Source organism: Octopus bimaculoides, chromosome 19 (genome assembly GCF_046866305.1).
Source record: "Octopus bimaculoides isolate indiv1 chromosome 19, ASM4686630v1, whole genome shotgun sequence".
In the NCBI taxonomy this organism is placed as follows: Eukaryota; Metazoa; Mollusca; class Cephalopoda; order Octopoda; family Octopodidae; genus Octopus; species Octopus bimaculoides.
Window position 1 is genome coordinate 17,695,535 of NC_142946.1, and position 20,618 is coordinate 17,716,152.

Consider the following 20,618-nt stretch of genomic DNA (forward strand, 5'->3'; position numbering starts at 1 on the left):
ATCATTAGCTTACAGCTTTTTTCTGCTGTGGGATGTAGTGGACTCAATTTGTCATCCTTTTCCCAAATAAACGACATTTCATGTTCGAGGCTCCGACGAAGCTATAAGGCGTTACTCAATTACTCAACCAGAAGTCCACTACATCTTATAATAACAGAAACAGCTATAAGCTAATGTAAATCTAATGAATTTCATAAGATAATCGTTTATTCCTTTGCTATCTTATTAGTGCCCTATGCTCGTCTAACAAGTTGTTCTGAACCATACGTATGCTGAGTTCTACACCAGGCTGTTAGTTTCTCAATGCTAAGCGATATATAAAAGATATTTGTTTCGATTATGAACAATTTATTGTGGAATTTACTAAAAACTTATTAGAATGAATCATTAAATAAGGAGCTGACAATTCCACGTACATTTGTACATTCAAAGAGTAAGAAGAGAATAAATAATACATTTTACTCGTTTACTTTGTCATGCAAGAGCACCACCTTAAAGCGTTTTAGTCGAAGAAATAGACCCCAGGACTTGTTCTTTGTCAGCCTACTACATATTCTATAGGACTCTTTACCCCGAACCGCTAATTTATGGGGACTAACACACCTGCATTGGTTGTCAAACAATGGCGTGAGGTGGAAAACTTACACAAAGACACACATTTTATATATATATATATATATATATATATATATATATATATATAGTGCACATTTAAACATAAGAGAAACTGCCTTCAACAAGCAGTTTTACACGCTAGAAGTAGTCAAAACGACCAAAACCACATTTAAGAGCAATCTTCAAAAGGAATGAAAAATAAAAACTTTTACCATGTTATTTTATTCCGGCCAGACCTAAGTTTCGAAATTTCTTAGCAAATGAAATAATTTTGAAACCTAGGTCTGATCGAAATAAAATAGCATGGTAAAAGATGTTATTTTTCATTCCTTTTGAAGATTGCTCTTAAATGTGGCTTCGGGTTGTTTTGACTACTTCTTCTAACGTTTAAAACTGCTTGTTGAAGACAGTTTCTCTTGTGTTTAAATATACATTATTTTATATTGAGAATATGTTGTATATTGACTTTTTAGACATGCTAGGCCAATGGTAGTGACATTTCTAAAAAAAAAAAAAAAATTTTTAAATACTCGCTACCTATATTTTACGTGTATGTATGTATGTATATATTTATTTATATATATATATATATATATATATATATATATATATATACACACACACACACATGGCGAGCTTCTTTCGCTTTCCGTCAACCAAATCCACACACAAGGCTTTGTCGACCCGAGGTTACAGTAGAAGACATTTACCCAATACGTCATGCAGTGGGACGGAACCCAAAACCATATGGTTAGGAAGCAGGCTTCTATGCACAGAGCCGCGTCAGCGCCTGTTTATATTTTTGAAGTATGAATCTTGTTGTAAAATTATAAGGATTGCAAAACATTTCCATCGCCAACATTTAAGGCAAAGTAAAATGAATGGTTCAGTTCAAGTTATGAAAAAATATGAGGGCCCAGGTCAAGAAAAGAATAAAGATTTTGCAAATACAATATGTATATAACAGGCAAGGGGCGGTCATAGTCACCTAGATGTGCACAAATATAAACAAAAGGCCGTGAACAAGTGAAATACATGCGCAACAAGACGCAGAAAATTATATTTGCGCGTTATTAACCTATTGTATTTTATTGCATATTATGTGATCAATGAAGAATTATATATAAGCGTGCGGGTGTGCATCTAGTTGGTAATTGTTATAGAATATGCATAGCTATAAATATACAAACATTAAACGCTATTATATATAGGTATATGAGACATCTTTTCTTTTACATGTTTCAGTTAATTAGACTGCGGCCGTACTAGGACAACGCTTTGAAGAGATTTTGTTGAACGAATCGACTCCACTACTATTTTTTAAAGCCTGGTCCTTGTTCTATCGGGTCGTTTTACAGAGCCTTTAAATTACAGGATTTTAACTCACCCACACAGGGTGTCAAGTGACGGGGAAGACAAACATAAAGGCACATACCCATACACACATATAAATATATACACGCAAGCACTTCTAAACGAATATACAGGCATGAGCTTACATACCTATTATAAATGATTAACCTGTAATACGCAATTCATGTACATACAGGCACATACAACCATTCGTCCGTTAATATTTAAAGATATGATCCCAAATAAATAAGAAAATAAGATACACATGTAAATATATATATATATATATGTGTGTGTGTATAATTAAATATATAAATATACACATGAATATATATATATATGTGTGTGTGTATAATTAAATATATAAATATATACATGAATATATATATATATATATATATATGGGAGAATATACAAATAATAACAACAGACGAGGACAGGTGGTGTAAATAACAAAAGGATATATATATATATATGTGTGTGTGTGTGTATAATTAAATAAATAAATATATAAATGAATATATATATATAAATGTATATATATATATATATATATATATATATATATATATGTATATATATATATATATAATTAAATGTGCATGCCTATATATTTTCAAATTATAGATATATAATTTAATCGTATGAATCAACAAACGGCAGTTTTGCTGGGGCACCGTTTTGATGAATTTTAGTCCGCAGTACATTTTTCCTTTTTTTTTTGCTTGTTTTCTACCCCTAATACCTGCCATTCTATCGGTGTTTTTTGCCGAACCACTAGTTAACGGGAACGTAAATACACGAACACCGGTTGTCAAGCGGTCGTGGTGAACAAACACAGCCATAAAGACGAACACACGCGTGTGCGTATGTGTGTGTACGTACCAGGGAGCATCCAAAAGAAATAGTTTGCCTTTGCAGCAATGCATCGGTCCAAGCGCGTTCTCCACTATTTGAAGCAGTACTGGAAATCTTCCGAAGTAATGCCTTGTAATGCCGCCATCGTTTTTTCTGCCCCTCCTCTACATCTGCAAATTCCGTAGCACCATCTTTCGTCACTAGTGATGACCTTCGAAAAAAGGTTCTGGATCATCTCCCAACCGTTCTTTCAGTTCTCGACACACATTCAGTTATGACTACTTTTGATCTTCCGTGAGCAAGCAAGGCACGAATTTTGTTGTAACTCTTTTCATTCGCAATTCGTCGCTCAAAATTCGAGCTCCAGGACACACCAGTCGTACCAACAATTTCGTCACCTGTTCGGTGACATGTCCTCCAAAATCAGGTCAGGAATTTTCGTAATATTTTCATTCGTTCGGTAGGTCGATGTTCGTCTTGAATGAGGTTGGTTTTCAAGTGACAAATGACCAGTGACCATTCCTCAGGCGTGGCAACCTCTGGTAAACTTGTGTTTTGCTCATGGCAGCGTCCTTGTAAGATTTGTAAAGCACGCCAACTGCTTCAGTCGCCGTTTTCCCCAGCAGCAAAAGCCTGAACTACAACAGACGTATCCGACAGAGACCGTTTCCATTTCCTTTTCGGTACCTTTTGAACTTTTCCACTTTTGTAAACCTCCTTTATCATCCTTTTTTACCTTACTTTCCTTCACCTACCGTCTCTTCGTACTCTGGATGTTCCTCTCCGTGTTTTTCTCCTTGTCTCCGTATTCTTTCTGTTGAAGAGCGTAGCTCGAAACGTCAAAGACTTTCCGTATTCCCGAGCGTCATACTAATATATACTTTTGTTATTTACACCACCTGTCCTCGTCTGTTGTTATTTTTTGTATATTCTCCCATATATATACTTACACACGCGCGCACACATACGACGGATTTCTTTCAGTTTCCTTCAATCATATCCACTCACGTGGCTTTGGTGGGTTGAAAGCTATAGTAAAAACACCTACCCGAGTTGCCATGCGGTGCGACTGAACCTGAAACCATGTGATTGCAAATACTTTACCAAACACACACATATATGTGCATCTCCCCACATTAATGTTCAATTCTAATCGTGGGTGTGTGTGTCTTAGCCGTAAGAGTGTGCAGCATGATCACGTAGTTTGTCATATCGCTGTGTGAGACATTCGGTAAATCATTCGCTGATCGTGTAAAGAGATGCAGTGTTTAGTTTCTTTGTGCATTTATTTCCTTGCTTATGTTTTGTCCTCCGTTATTTTTTTCTATCCATCTCTGCAGGTCCTTACGTGCGTGTGAAGCTTCTACTTGAACTATAACCTTTTTCTTGTATCGGATTCATTACCTGTGCTCGTATACAATATATTTTCCATATTTTTACCGTACTTCCTGAATACAATTTTTGCTTTTGTGGTGGGGGCCTTCGAAGCAATACCTTCTATATTAATACACGTTATGTCAAGTGCATTCGTTAAATATTTAGGTTTACTCTTCCGAGATTTAGAGCAGATTGGGACATAACATCTGGTTTTCAGTTTCAAAACTCTTCCATCTCAAACAAAGAATGCTCAATCTGCGTTTGTTTGGCAGCTGCAAAAGACATTGCCGTTCTTTCGCTTGTGCTAACGAAACGCTTGATAGAGATGAAAATGTGCTCAGTATGCTGACGTTGGTGGTGTTGCTAATGGTTTCAGTCTTACCGTAGGTTTCCCATACGACGGTGGTAGTGATCTCGGTGAGGCAGTAAGTTAAGTAATCTTCTTAGCAGTTTCTTCTATTTCGATGTTGATTTTGTCAACATTCTTTTTTATGCTCGTGCTCACTGCTACTCGTTTTCTTTTTTTGTTTTCTTTTTTCTTTTTGTAGATAGTAATTCTTGATATGTTTTTCTTAATGTATTGTTTCTCCCTGAGTCGTTATTACTTTTGCTGCAGTGTTACTTAATATACTTTATTCAGCAGCAACACAGGACTGGGGAAAGTTTCTACTAAATTCAAGTCTGTGTCACAAATTTTCCGTTATTAATTTATTGCTAGACGTCAATACGAAGAAATATATTTAGCATTTTGAAAATAATATTTAGAAATTAGTATTTACAGAACTTGAGAATTTGCGTTAGCTTTGCAACAAAATACACATAAGCATTTCTCTATAACTACCCCCAATCAGGGGAATAAAGCTCGAAACTGTGTTGTAATACTATTGGCACAAAATAGAATATCTTTGCTTCATCCTACATTACGAACAAATATTAACCCATTCTCTTTATATAAGGTATACAGTAATCCGTGAAACGGTAGCATAAATGGTGTAGTACGTTCAAGGGTAACTACCAATGAAAATAACCTTTCTACTATAGAAAGAAAGCCTGAAATGTTGTGGGTAGGTAGGATAGTCGATTGCATCGAACCCAGTAATCAACAAGAACGTACTTTATCGACCACGAACGTACGAAGGGCAACAATGACCACGGCAGGATTTGAACTCCACTTTGGCTCGTCGTGCTAATGGCTCTGCCAGTTCAACGCCTTAATAACAGTTGAAAAAAAAAAAATCATCAGCAGATGACTTTGGAAAATCATTGCACGTATTTCGCTGTTTAGGTAGGTTTGCAGGTAAATTCGTGGGAAATGTATTAGACATTCCTCATAATGAAAAGAATGCACATACTAAGCATTTACATTATCCCTTTATCATATTATCTATCCATATATATATATATATACATACATACATACATACAATATATATATATATATATATATATATATATATTTATAAATACACCAACATATATACACACATGCATATACACACACCCATATATATATATATATATATATATATATATATATATATATATATATACACAGACACGCTCACATACCCCCTCATAATACATCAACTCATGTACACACAGAATATTGAATATTTGTGTAATCCCATAGACTACGGTGGTGCACTACACAAATGCATCCCCATCAGCTTATTTTAGTGCAGTGACGAGCGTTTGCTTCTTGAGAACTCCATTTGCATACCCAACATAACAGATGATCATAAAGATTAAAACGTAGTTCGTGTTTACAAATGCATTTGTTTGTAGTCTTTAATATTCGTTGTTGTTCGTGATCAGGATTCCTTTTAAATCGCGGCTCCATTTTATAACGTTATTACTGCTGATGTTTTATTTAACACAATACATAGTTTTCTGTTTCGTTTCATCATTATTGCCTCACAGTAAATCTCAATTATTAACACCAACATGTGGTGCTTGTGCAACTAAGTCATAATTTGCAGCAGCATAATTCGCTCAAGTAGCGAGTTGTTAGACGAAAGGTTAACGTAGGTCACAGGGTTGTCTGGCATTTCGAGGTGAGAATTTTTCTGGTACTGTTTTAATGATATGTAATCATTTATATCTGTGATTTCTTTGAAGATGGCTTGGCAGAAGTAGTAATGGTAGAGATTATAATCCATATATCACTGTAGTGTAATGCCAGCTTCGTTTATATAGTTAAACACTGACACTAGGTCTAGCTTTTGGTTATTTAAAAGATACGAGAATCGACTGGACAATGTTGATGGAATGTATACATGAGACAGGAGAGAGACCACATGTGGTCACGAATGACCAAAAGATTGCACCTAGAAAGTTCCACCTCTAGGAACAATTCCTGACAAGCTTGTTTGTGGAAGATCAGAAGTTGCCCAAGCATGCCAGCCTCCCCTCTTCCCACCACTGATGTTATCCAAAAGAAAGGAAAAGGCCGATACAGCTTGGTACCAGTGATGCCGTAATTCATTTTTATGGCGGAGTGCATTGGAGCAACGTGAAATAGTGCCTTCCTCAAGAACACATCTCACATCTCGGTGCAGGAATCTATCTCACGTCATTATGATTGTAAGCCCGACGCTCTAGCTAGTTAGCTATACATCTTCACCATTATACATGCACATACATATTATAATTGTTCAATCCTCGTGACGTTTTGCCTGATATTAAGAGACCTCTACTAGCCGAGGCATTCAAATGAAAGCAAAAATGAAAGTTAGCAAACTTAAAGGCGGATGAATTTTGGATCTAGACTCGAATATCGTAATGATTAAGTTGCACATTTTGTAGAATACGGCAAATCATTTTTCTTTCTTTTACTCCAAAATTTATTTAAATCCTAGTCTGTATTATTTCACACTGTATTTTTTTTTTTACCCATGAAAGTATTCCAATAAAAAATTACTTTGAATTTACTCATAATTTTCCTCGTTTAGCAGAATTTTCTATATATTTGATTATATGTCCAATGCCAATTATGTAAACAATAACAAAGTATACTCGAAACACTATTCTGAGACACACCACAATAGAGTACTCATATTTCCGTTACATTTCAGTTTATTTGTAGATTTCAGGATCGCATAACTGATGAAATATTCATCGAAATACACTTGAGACTCATTGACGTTTAATACACTTAAGTACAAATACAAGTTTGTGTACATGCTGCATAATAGAAAAGAAATGTGCCTTTAAAACTGTGCGCGTATATTTTTGTCAATAAAGACTTAGCTCGAACATTTTAAAGACGGATAGGAGGTGTTTTAGTGTCTTTGATTTAGCTGTAGTCAAATGACATAGAAGAAATGTATGTCGATTACAAAGACAGAGCCAAAAGAATGGCAGAAAACACGTCTGTTTCAGCACGGAAAAACAATTGAACGACCTGCCATGAGATCTAGTGACAAGCTGTGAACGAAAAACGACAGCTAGAATAAAAATTTGAACAATTCAAACGATATTGTCAAAGCCGGACAAAACAAAGAACCGAACAAAAAATTCAGAACAGCAGTCCAATAAGAAAAGAACAAAATAAAGCTAAAAAGATTAAATACATTTCGAATGTGACTTCAATAATAAGAATAATCACAACTTCTGCAAGCCAATTAATCAAAAGAACGAATGAAGAAAAATATAGTTCTATAGCAAATGAATAAAATATCATGCATGCGGTATAGCATTTCGAAAGAGAACTCAAAACTAAATTCCCCCAAAATTCTGCACGCATATCAGAATCCCCGAATGCTTCATCTAGTGCATATTACTCATCAAAAGATAAAAGAAGAAATAGACAAACAAGGAATGTAATAAAAATACATGAACGTCAAGTTACTGATCATATCATTGGCGCAGTACGAAACGCGGCAACACATAACGTCAATTTTACACTTAACATCCAACACATTATGGAAATAGAAAAATAAAGAAAACGTGAAATTGGATGCTTGTGCTGCTTCAATTAAAAATCAACAAACAACACCCAGATACTTCTCCGGGACTTCTAAGTTATTGATATCTGGAAATTTAGGCAAGTGATTGATCTGTAATCGTGTGTTAATACTATAACAATGGGGGAGACGCTTAGTAGTCATTCGAAAACACACACACAAAAAAAAAAAAAAATTAGCTTAAACACTGAAGTACTCGTTTATCTAAGATAAAATTATATGATGCTCCACAGAATTTTTTCTTGAATTTGCTTGGAAAACAAGCTCATACTGGTATCAATCAAAATTTTAGTAAAACAAAATTGGCTTAAAGTTTTAAATTCTTTAAAATACGTAGCACACTGAGGAGCTTACAGGATGGTAGATACGTTAGTGTGCATCACACCATTATATACCTACTTTCGACTTAGATGTTAGGAACATGAATTTTAATAACGGAAGATACACACTGGCTCGAAGTTTGCGAGGTGTTGCTTTACGGGCTATAGCACAGATTTCATTGATGAAAGAGGCAGAAAACGTATTTCATAAGGAATGCACTTTGTTCGATAGATTCGATTACCTGGTTACTAATGCGAAATAAATGTCTTGCTCGTGTTCTATGAGAAGAATAGTAAATATTTTATTCTTATGTATAACGGCCCCATAGTAAACTAGTTAAGAACCGAACTCCTCCTATCCGTCAAGAACACGATGAAACGTTGTGTGGCATCATTGAGCAAAAGACTGAACTAATAAAGCGAAAAAGAATGTGCGTGCGTGTGTGTGGTTCGACTTGAGATCAAGTGATCTAAGTGAGACATGATCGGATCTAATGCAGGCAAATCCTTACGAATCCATCTCAGCACTTCTGCCACAATCAACTAAATCGATGAAAATGCCAATGAAGGTAAGAAAAATTCATACGTAGGTGCTTTTTGACAATCCTGCATTTGCTTACGATATTTCGGTGACGTTTTAAAAATTTCTATATTTTTCAGATGACGAATTATGAACATTATTTACAATGGACCGGTGTCCTCATCTTGTTTGTTATTATCACTGCGTTTCGGCTGATGTGCTCTCCAGCCTTCATGGGGTTTCTGGTGAAATTTGAAACCTAACCCTTCATTTGACTAATGGGGTACACTGTTCTCATTCCTGAGGCATGCTGCTGATGTTAGTTTTCTGTTATTAATTTTCAAGTCCCTGCCTGAGCTTGAACTAATAATCTGAAGGTTAGTAGCCTGTGCTTTTATCCACTACGCTATATGCTTGTGGGCAATTATAGAGTGTATTTTAGGGCTACTAAACCTCAGATTCTAAGTTCAATCCCAGGCATGGAGTTGAAAAATATTATCAGCAACATGCCTTAGGAATGAAAACAAGGTACCCCGGCTTTTTAAATTTAGCGTTTTTATGTCTCATGAATCAACACGAGAAACTACTCCAGCGGTTTAAACCTACAAGAAAATAAAGGAATTACACGTGGCCATTTAACCTCCTAAATGTTCATAACATATTAAACAAGTGTTTTTAATTCCATAAGGTAGTGCTAAATGAAGAATGGTTGAAGTAATAGCGAATAATCGCTTCAACATCTTTGAAATCTCCTTTCCTGATTTCGTCTTTCATATATGAAAATGTCAGTGCCATAAGCCCATAAAACAACTTGGACTCACCCATTAACTGTTGCAAAGAAAGGAAAGTGTACGTTACCTTCTAAAAGACAGCTATTTTGTTTGGTTGATAGATCAGCAGTGGTCACTTTTCTGGAATCGTTAAAAGATGTTAATTCCTATTCTTTCGTCAGAAATGTTTATGTAGAATAAAGATAACTGATCTTTTCGATTAAAAAAAATCATATAGGCTAGTTGCCTTTTAGAAATCAGAGAGAAGAGAGAGAGAGAGAGAGAGCAATAGATAGAAGGAGAGAGAAGAGAAAGACAGAGAGAAAGAAAAAAAAGAGAGAAAGTGAATGTGCATTCGCCTATCTTTTATTAAGACACATAAAGCTTTTGATATATTGCTGCTAATATTATTTCTCTTAACATTTAACACGTTCTTTAAAACTTGTTTCTTATATTAACTGAGACTGTTGTCATGCCGAAGGCGTATTATACAGTTGAAGCTTAATGTGTGAGCGTGAACATATGTGAATGTGTGAATATAGCAGAGATTCGTTTCTATGAACAAAGATATATTAATCATGAAGTTCAATTAATAATCAGTTGTGGCTTCTGTTAAAGACCAAGGTGTTGCGTTGCGCCCTTAAGCATCGCGTTCCAATTTCTTGTTACTTGACTCCATTCTCTCCAGCTGAAACAGGTGCCAGATATCTCTTAGTACATTTGGCCACATTTTAATCCCGAAATATTTTGTGAGGCCACAAAGGAGGGCGGGTGTTTATATTTGCTCTTGATTACGTATACAACTAAATGAACTATTGAAATCTTGCGATAGCAGTGATATCTTATTTCTTTATTGCTCCCAAGGGGCTAAACATAGAGGGGACAAACAAGGACAGACAAAGGGATTAAGTCGATCACATCGACTCTAGCGCATAACTGGTACTTAATTTATAGATTACGAAAGGATGAAAGGCAAAGTCGACCTCGGCGGAATTTGAACTCAGAACGTAACGGCAGACGAAATATCGCTAAGCATTTCGCCCGGCGTACTAACGTTTCTGCCAGCTCGCCGCCTGTGATATCTTTGCTTTACAAGGGTTCGTAAGTTATATTAAAACCTTTCTCAACATTAATATCAATAATGTCAGTAGATAAAATGGGTTACTGTTTAAAGTTTTACAATATAATGATCGCATATTACGCAATTGTGTAATGAAATGCGTTAAGCTCAAACTCTAAAAGATATTGAATTTACCATATGAAATCTACTTGCGATGTTCTGTGTTCACTATTTATCTTTATTTAGTGACGTATATAATCAAATATGGAACAAATGTTCTTCATAACAGCCTTATTAAATATAACATAAAACAGTATTATGTCACGCAGAAACTTAATATACAGTCATTCATGTCCCGCAATGCCGCCTATATATTTCCTGTGTTATTGTTTCTCCAATAATAGTGATTTATCACAAAAGTTAAAAAGATATCGATTTTAAGGAAATGCTTTTCCATTGAGTTCGTTGGATGTAAGTAAATTTAACTTCGGTGGAATTTGAACTCAAGACAGAGTGCATGCAATACTTTGTTCATGCAAAGCTTTGTTCATATCTCCAACAATCAACAACAAATACGAGCAATGATTGTAATAAAAACATTTTGTAATTAAAATGAATGTTGATGATTGTGATAGTTCTAAGGAAGCGAGCTGGGAGAATCGTTTGCATGCCAAGCAATATGCGTAGCGACATTTCGTCCGTCTTTGTGTTCTGAGTTCAAATTCCGCTGAGGTCTACCATTACTTTTATCATTTCAGGGTCGATAAAATAATTCCTAATTGAGAATTGAGGTCGAGGTAATCGTAATTTCCACCCTCTCTCGAAATTGATGATTATGATGGTTATAAAAATATTGCTTTGCATTTTTAGGTACAAATAACTTACACATTTAACTACCGACCATTTTTAACACTTACTCCATGAGTAACTGGCAAGCGTTAAAGGAAATTTGACGGTGATGAAGGACCGAGGAGATATTCACGGAAAGAACATTTCTAAGAGCTACAAAATGCAATTTATTCAGTAGTAGTAATAGTAGTAAACAGGTATTCCGAACTTGAAGATACACTCATTACTATCACGAATTTCGTAAAAATAAACAAATACACACATCTTAATAAAAATCTCAATCAAAATGTTACTAGATAAATTAGAAACATAACTGGCATTTGTCATCTGATATAAAAGATTTGTTAGGCATCATTTAAAGAAAGTTTTCTCCAATATACAGACACGAGAAAGCTATATTTTTAATTTTACAGAAATGTGGCTGTTGTCCGTGTATAGAAGTCTTCACTTTCTAGAATACGGATGTCATCCAAGAGAATACAATACTGATACACAATAGTATCACAGTCGTCGCTGGTTTTAAGTTAAAGCGCAGAGAGCTGACACCAGTATTGCAAGGCATCCTTCTATCTATTCAACAGATACGACAAACCACCACATCGAATTTGTAATATTATTAGACAACGAATTGAAACAGAAAAACCAAAAAAACTTTTAATTTTGTGGGATTTGAACTCAGCGTCAGATATCGTAACGTATTGTATTCTATCCAACGTGCATATGACCGAACCAATTCCCGTCTTAAATAATAAAAATAAAAGAATAGAAATTTGAAGCCACAGAAACAATTTATCAATCTGTTATCAAAAGCATTCGGGATACATCGCTTCGAAAAGTGTATGCGCTTCTGGCAAGAGAATATGTGATTACAATCGAATACTGAAAGACTTTACAGACATCCATTTTAATAAAACTCTGGATGACACACGAACATCAAAGGCTGTTTTAGCCATAGTGTTTGCGTGGAGAAAGGGGTCTTCCGACTCAATCAAAAATCACAATGGATCAGAAGGTAGAAGGATAAGAAAAATGCAATATCAGTGCTAACATGATAACTATCATGACTTCACCAAAGGCGATAAAAGATTCAATCAAATGGAAATCATGGAGGATTGTCAGTGTCAGCAATTTCTGGTTGAAGCACCAAACAGTATTCATTAATCTCTGGAAAGAACATTCAATGAATTAGTAAACAAACCAGAATCCCGTGAACAGTTACAAAGAGAGAAAGAATATTGATTCCACAAAAAAATATAAACAGCACATAAAACATGAGATACCACTGCAGCTACAGGTCTATAATGTGTTTGCCAACAACATGTCACATTCTCACATTCCTGTGTCCTGAAGGAATGGCTTCTGGCGGGGAAATCAATTACATTTTACCATAGAAAAACAAAGGAAACAGGTAATGAACGCATGTGGCGTAACTAGGGAATCATGCAATTATAAAGAGACAAACATTAAAAAAAAAATTAAACCAGATTGTATGAAGTCATTTGTGAACATACCTTGTGTTATATACAGGAATAACTGTATATCAATTAACCAACTCCAAGATTTCACATCAATCTTGCTAAGAAAATACATAGACAAACATATGAATACATCATAACTCAAAGTAGATGATAAAAATCGGCCAAGTACTCATAAGTAAATAAATCTTGCATGGACTCGCCTTATGTTATTCTTGCCTACGTAGGTTTGATCACGTTAAAAAAACTGTATTACCCACCAATCATTAGACTGTGATTGGCAAACTATGTATTAGTAGTTCAAATCCTACCATGGAATAGTTGAATGCTCGGTCGTTCTGTTTCATTTTACTCCCTGGTTCTTGGTGGGCTTGTTGTAGAATCTGTCCGATTTCAAATATTGAAGTAAGCACACCGAGTTTTTTCACTTACCAAAGAAAGTAGTCAATTGGAGAAATCACTGAACATTGTTCCTGAATTGAACTAGGATATAAAAGTCGGTATATGTCTGCACAAATGGAGCGAAGCTGCTTGAGGAAGATACTTAATTTTTTAAATTGCGAACATTACATTTTATCCACTCGCAAAAAAAAAAAAATATATATAAGGACTTTAATTAGATACAATACAAAATGAATGACATTAGAAATTACTACGACAGGAATATCACAGTAATAAAAAAGAAAATAAATAGTACTAACAAAAGGACAATGTTTATAAATTCATGCCACATCGGTAATAACACGCAGCTTCAACATATTGAATTGCAAATGAAGAGAATGGAAAAATATAAGTAAGAAAATTGGATAGCTTCGGAGAACATTTCAAAATACACAATCCCAATCATTTTCGAACTTCCAAGTGGCTGTGCAACCAAACCCCAACCATTTGGTTGTAGCATTCATTGTTTCGATCAGTGAATCCAAAACATTGCCTGCGAAACCTCCGTTCAGGTGATTTCCGTGAGTCAACGTCTTGGTCATGTGCACGAATCCGTCTCAAGGTTACCCATTTACAGGAGAGAGAACTAGAGAAATGTGAAATAAGGAGATTTGCTGCAGAACAATATGCACAGCTAGTCTAGAAATCGAAACCACGAATCACGCAATCGTAAGTGCAGTACCCTTCTGCTTCTCTTATTAAAATCTACGTGCTTGTATATTTGAGTGTGGTATTTTTTAGTTCTATGTCATCCCAAACAAATAAAGCCTATGATCTTAAGTTTTCCATCAACGATACGTTTATATGTAGTACTGCATTAACCGTTCAGGTTTTTTAAGAGAAGGAATATAAAGAAGACAGTCATAAGATAAAGAGAGGGAGTTGATGCAATTAAAAGACAATTAAATGGAACAATATTTGTTCTTGTAAAATAATTAGTAACAAGCTAATTGATACTAATTAACGTATTTAGAACAATGAACAAAATAAAATCATTTCTCTGCGAACAAAGAAACACGATATTCACCGAACGAATTCTTAGATAATAACAAAAAGACAAAGGAATGAGTTTAAAAAATGCAGGAGACAAAATCAAAGTGGAATTCCAAAATATACTAAAGACACTCTTGAGACGAAACAACTCCATGGCCAATATCCTGTAAGACTCAGAATAGAGGAAATAAGTCAGCATGAAATCTAACTTACACTGAGATGCTATGGACTAAAAGCAGAAACGGATGATCAGATGATAGCAGCACATGATCAATGTCTTGCTACGAATAGAAAAAAAAATATCTGGATAAACAATACAGAGTAACAAGACACGAACGTCAAGTGCAAATATTGAAATTAATAGTACAAAACAATTGACCAAATTATTTCAAGCTTTGTTGAACTCTCAAAATATATATGTAGGTACGATTCAGTCGGCAGCTATGCAGACTAGGCCCAATGCTAACGCGTTGCTCGGCTTGTATCTATATAATAACTGGTATAATTGTGATGAAGTTCAAAATACTTTATATTATAAACAATCTATTATAATTGGGAAAAAATGTAAACAACAAAAACTAGACTGATAACCAGACTAGGGCTAACAGCTCAGATATAATTTTTAATAACTTGACAACTATCTCTGTAATTTGACAGAAATCTTATTCTTTGCAGATCAAATTGTCACCTAGAAAAATATCAAGACACCATTATAATACAATGAGACTGAAATGGAAATGTGTTTATGAATAAAGAAAAAAAAAATCACTAGGCGCAGTCGTAGCTCTGTGGTAAGAAGTTTCCTTCCCTCACTATTGTGTGGACGTGTGTGTTCTTCTTTGCTGCTAGAGTCACGTCTTCGTATACCAACGTCGTGAATTATTGAAGCACAACTATCAGGTAAATCATTTGATTCCGTGCGGGTTTCTTGCTTGTATTTATTTAATTTTGTCGAACAAGAAATCTCCACTGAGTTCCTGGCAAATTGTCTCCCTGTGGTTGTGTGTAAAGTCTCACTTAGTGTTTTGGGGACGTATCCCTCCTAAAATTGTGCTATATTTTGTGACTGTTTTGTTCCCTTGCCAGGAGGATTACCAAGTTGGCCAGGAGTACCAAGACGGCCAGAAGAATTTGCTGTGTCTTTTAAAACTGTTTCTCGTCTTCTTCCTTCTTTCCTGTATTTTTGTCTTTTTGAACTCTGAACTTTTGTTTTTTTGTGAAATTTTTCAAATAAGAAACATGGCAAAGAAGATAAATAACACTGCGTTGGAGTGGGAGATTGTCCCACTCAAACAGTGGGTGAAAGAATTTGAAGAGAGGACGGTGGTGCTGCGAACGTACTCCAAGTCGCTCAACGCCATCGCCCTCTTTCAAAAGACTGAAATTGAGAAAGATTTGGCAGAATATTTGCCAACTATTAAATTCATCTCCAAGGGTATCAAATATGCAAAGCTGTGGTTGCTGTTTGACACCCCTGAGGAAGCTCCCAAATTTACTAGCTAGCCCTTGGAGGGCAAAGAGATTTTGCTTCTTCCCACGTATTGTGGGAAGGAGTTTACATGAGCTTGGGTCTGCGGGCTGCCACCCAGGATAGAACCCGAGTGGATAGTGGAAACTATCCGTCGGGGTCTGGGTGACAGCGGAGCCAAGCTCCTAAATGTGAAAGTTTTGCCTGCGGCTGGTTGGGTTGGGTCAAAAGATGTTTTGACCCTGTGAACCCAATCAGCCAAGAATCTCGTTTTTCCGAATTTTTTTAAAATGTCCGGGTGCAGCTACCCTGTGGTTCTTGAGGACACACCCTCCCAAATGTCACCTGTGCCTGGAACAGGACCACATCAAAACAACTGTCACTAAGACCAGAGTAGTGTCCTGGAGCAGTTGGTTGTGGAAAAGCTCCCATCCCCCTCCGGAAGGAGAGATAGAGGTAGGCCAGGAGGGAGAGTCTACCCCCGGAAAAAAAGGGAGCAAAAGGAAGATCGGGGAGGTAGAGTGAGAGGTCTTGGCGCCTCGATTGATTTAGAACTTTTGGACTAATGTAAGAGGTTTATTATCTCATTGGTGTTTAACAAAAAAAGAAGAAAAAAAACAGTTTACTCGAGGGGCATCGATCGGCGGCGTCGTTTGCTTCTGTCATCAATATTCTTATTTTGCTCAGCATTCATTTCATTTGTGTTGTTGTCCAGCCCGCATTTGCTTCTATATTTGTAATGCTTTTATGGCAAATTTGATGAAATACAGAAGCTTGCTTCCGCACATGCGTCACACAGACTGCATTTGGTTTGTCGTTTTTGTGCGAGTCGGACGTTTTTCGTGCTGCTTTGAAGGTAGAGACGATGTACTGAGACTTTAGCGGGTCGGAGTTGTCTTCAGTCGAGGAGGAGCTGGTAAGGGCGGTCATAAAGATGGACGGAGTATTGGAGACGACAAAGAGTTTTGCTGAGGCCTCAGAGATGAAGCGAAGGCAGCTGGACTCAGCTGGTTGGAATGAGTATTAACAGATGGTGCAGAAGGTGGGAGGTGACGTGAGGTTATCGCCCCTCAAAGAAATTATGGAGCGGATGGAGAGGAAACCGATCACCTATAAGGTGTTCTCGCTAAAAGGAAAACGGCTGAGTAGGTGGAAGTTGAAACGGAAAAGGCGCTAAGGAAGTGGTTAAAAGAAGTGACGTATATAACCAAAGGAAGGAGATATGGGAAGATGGTCGTTCAATTTAGGACAGTAGAGGAGGGGACAGCTGGAGAGTTTGGCAAAGACGGTAACGTTGGGGGAAATTGTGCTGAGAGTGTGGGTAGAGTGTAGAATACCATGTTGTTTTAATTGTAGCCACATTAGAGCATACTGCCCTCTACAGAGAACAATAGTAGAGGAAACAGTTGTGGAGATGGAAAATATAGGAACAAATGACAGACGGAGGAAAAGGAGGAAGAATGGAGATAAGAGAGCGTAGAAGGAAGACAGAAAAAGGAAAGAACACTGAGTAGCACGCTCGTCATAATATGATTTTCAGATATCATTCATGGTGTATTTTAATTTGTGTTTCATCTTTATTGCCATGTGTCATTCATTATATCATATTTTATTTTTATATTTTTAATTGTTATAGGACATTTTCAATCCAGATGCAGCACAAATAACGTTATCATTCTTACTTAGCATAAACTCTCCAGTTTTGAGAATATGTGTATTTGGTTTTCTGACTTCAGTACTAGACGGCTACTTTATTTTAACCAACATAGATGAATAAAAAGCAAAGTTAACCTCGCTAGAATCTGAAGTTTTAATTTATTGTAGGTAAAGTCAGTATATGTCTGTGCTGAATAAAATTACCCATTGTAAATGGGGAAACGTATAAGGAGCAAACCATCACTACTAGACTAGATATATTGGTTTCAAAATTCTGCACAAGGCCAGTAGTTCAGGGAGAGAGGATAAGTTGATTGGATCGATCCCACTACTATACCAATACTTATTATATCGACACCGAAATAATGAATGACAAAGTCGATGTCGGCAAAATTTGTACTCAAAGCGAAAATAAAGACGAAATTCCGCTAAGCAATTTACCCGGCGGGATAACTCTTCAGTTAGTTCACCGTCTTTTCAGCTGGGTATATTGAGAAGAATATACACCAAACATTGGTGCATAAAAGAAGAAATGCCATGCTAGCTGTGGGTTTCGGTTTTTATACAATGCTCTTCATAAAATCATCAGTTTTACAGCCTAAATCCAGGAATATGTGTGCAAACTATAATTTGAGGAATCTGAACGGTAAACCTAGACATTCAATTTTAAATGCATCAGAACAATATCATGTGATACTCCAATATATCTCTACCTGTCTAAAAGAAAGAAGTTCAGTTATGACGGAATATTAATATATATATATATATATATATATATATATATATATATATATATATATATATATATATATATATATATATATATATATACACACACACACACACCAGCAAATAACAAGAATATTTCCTATTCAAAAAATGACAACGCGTATTCATTATGGTCATACTTAAAACAAATAATTGTTGTTGTATAGAAACAATTTGAAAAAAGTTTTCGAATTATAGCGACAAATCCCCCCCCCCAAAAAAAAACACACTTAGCATACAAGTTGAATGTCTGACATTGGCAACTCATGATATTTGTAATTTTATCAAGATCAGCTCAAAACAGGCGGAAAACCAAATGCGCTCCAACAGTGATCTATCGGTTACTTGAAAACACAATGAATCTAGAACTATAGAGCCCAATTAATCCTTCTACCTTATGAAGGTACGTGTCATGTTACTAACATTGGCTGGTATTTCTGGCATATTGAAAGGCTTTGTAAGTGACACGTTGTAGATTTATTGGCAATTGTATGTATTCTTAACGGACTTCTATCAATATCTTGAAATCCGCTATTTTTGGAAATCTTCAGTTGCATCATAATCTATCAATGGCCTATCGCTGACATTTCATTTATCTGCACCTGTTGCTTTGACACGGCGATTAGTTACACACTAAGCATCACTCATTTATTATATTTTTTTTAAATACTTTTTTCACCCTATAAGTTCTTATCTTACTATAAGTCAAATGACGAACCAGTAAATGAAGACTACCTACCTGACATCCGAGAAAAGAAAATCTGGTGGCAGGGGCAAAATACGGTTCTTTAATTTCCCATTTTGTTATACAAACCTGGTCTTCAACCAAAATGGATAATGGTAAAATTTGCTTATTAAAAGCAAAGCAATATATTCTCAATCGTTCAAAATTATGTACATGCGCACACAAAAAAAACTCCTCATCCTCAGTTTTAATCTGAAAGATTGATATGTAATGTTTTGCTTTCGCATTATAAAAGTGCATTATTTCGCAACACAGAACTATTTCTCATTTTACAGACTTTAAAATGTTTACATTCAAGTGACGTCGGAAATTAAAAAAAATGTTGTCGCTCCGAGCTCTTATGTAAACGGACGCAAGATTTTCTGTAATTTGCTATGCATTTTAAAGTGGTGTGAAAAGTGTATTTTTCTCTGAGCAAATAGTGAGTTTGTCACACTTCTGATGTAATCTACCGTTCTAAGGTTAAAAGATGCCACTACTTTCCTGTAATCCAAAACTTAAACCAGTGAAAGAAAAATATATGGGAAATAAATTATCGAAAGTGAGGTAGACGTTTCAGAACCACTGTGGAAGCTTGGTGAAGAAAAATATATGGCAAAACACACTATCCAAAGTGAGGCAGATGTTCCAGAACCACAGTGGAAGCTTGGAGAAGAATGAAGGCAGAAATCTCATACGAATAATATAGTTAAGCGATAAATAATATCGAAAATTGATAACTCATCAGAAAATTCATAGCCGGAACGGGAAGGGCCATGTGCTTTTGTGGTCATTAAATCTAATTAATGAAGGAAAATTGGGATATGAACACCTGCATTCAAAAAGTGTACTGAGGTTGAAATAATAACCTGGTACAAGAGCAGCATTATTGAAGAGAGATAATCTATTATCTCGACCCAGTAGTTGCCTGCTATTTTATATAATTTATTCTGGAGTGATGAAAGGTAAAGTTGATATCGTCAGGATTTGAAATGTGAGCGTTAAGAAAATGGAATAAGTACGTCAAATTTTTGTCCAATAATAAGATCGATTATTTTTGATTTGTCCTAGATCAGCATATTTATTTACGTACAACGTAAGATGAGAGTGTCAATATTGTTGACGCCTCACATTTAACGATACTCTTTTATTAGCCCTGGACTGGAGAAAGCAGAAGTTGAACTTGGCGAGGATAGAACACGGAACGAAAATAACTGAGGCATATTCCGCAAATTAATTTTTCCGACGACCTAACGATTCCCATGATATTAGAAAAATTAGGAAAAAAACAAAGACCAGCGACGATTAATTGAAGGTAATATATACAAGGACATATACAACAATATATAATTTAGGTTGAAAGAAATAGATGTAATATGTTTTATGTATGTGTCTATGTGGCCGTG

The 20,618-nt window shown here is 35.7% G+C and overlaps 1 long non-coding RNA gene across 1 annotated transcript; it reads left to right on the forward strand.

Moving 5' to 3' along the window:
* The first annotated feature begins 10,957 nt into the window (after positions 1-10,957).
* On the forward strand, positions 10,958-17,859 carry LOC149131770 (uncharacterized). Its single transcript, XR_016245181.1, has 2 exons — positions 10,958-14,272; positions 15,272-17,859. It is a non-coding gene; the product is annotated as an uncharacterized LOC149131770 (long non-coding RNA).
* Positions 17,860-20,618: the final 2,759 nt, after the last annotated feature.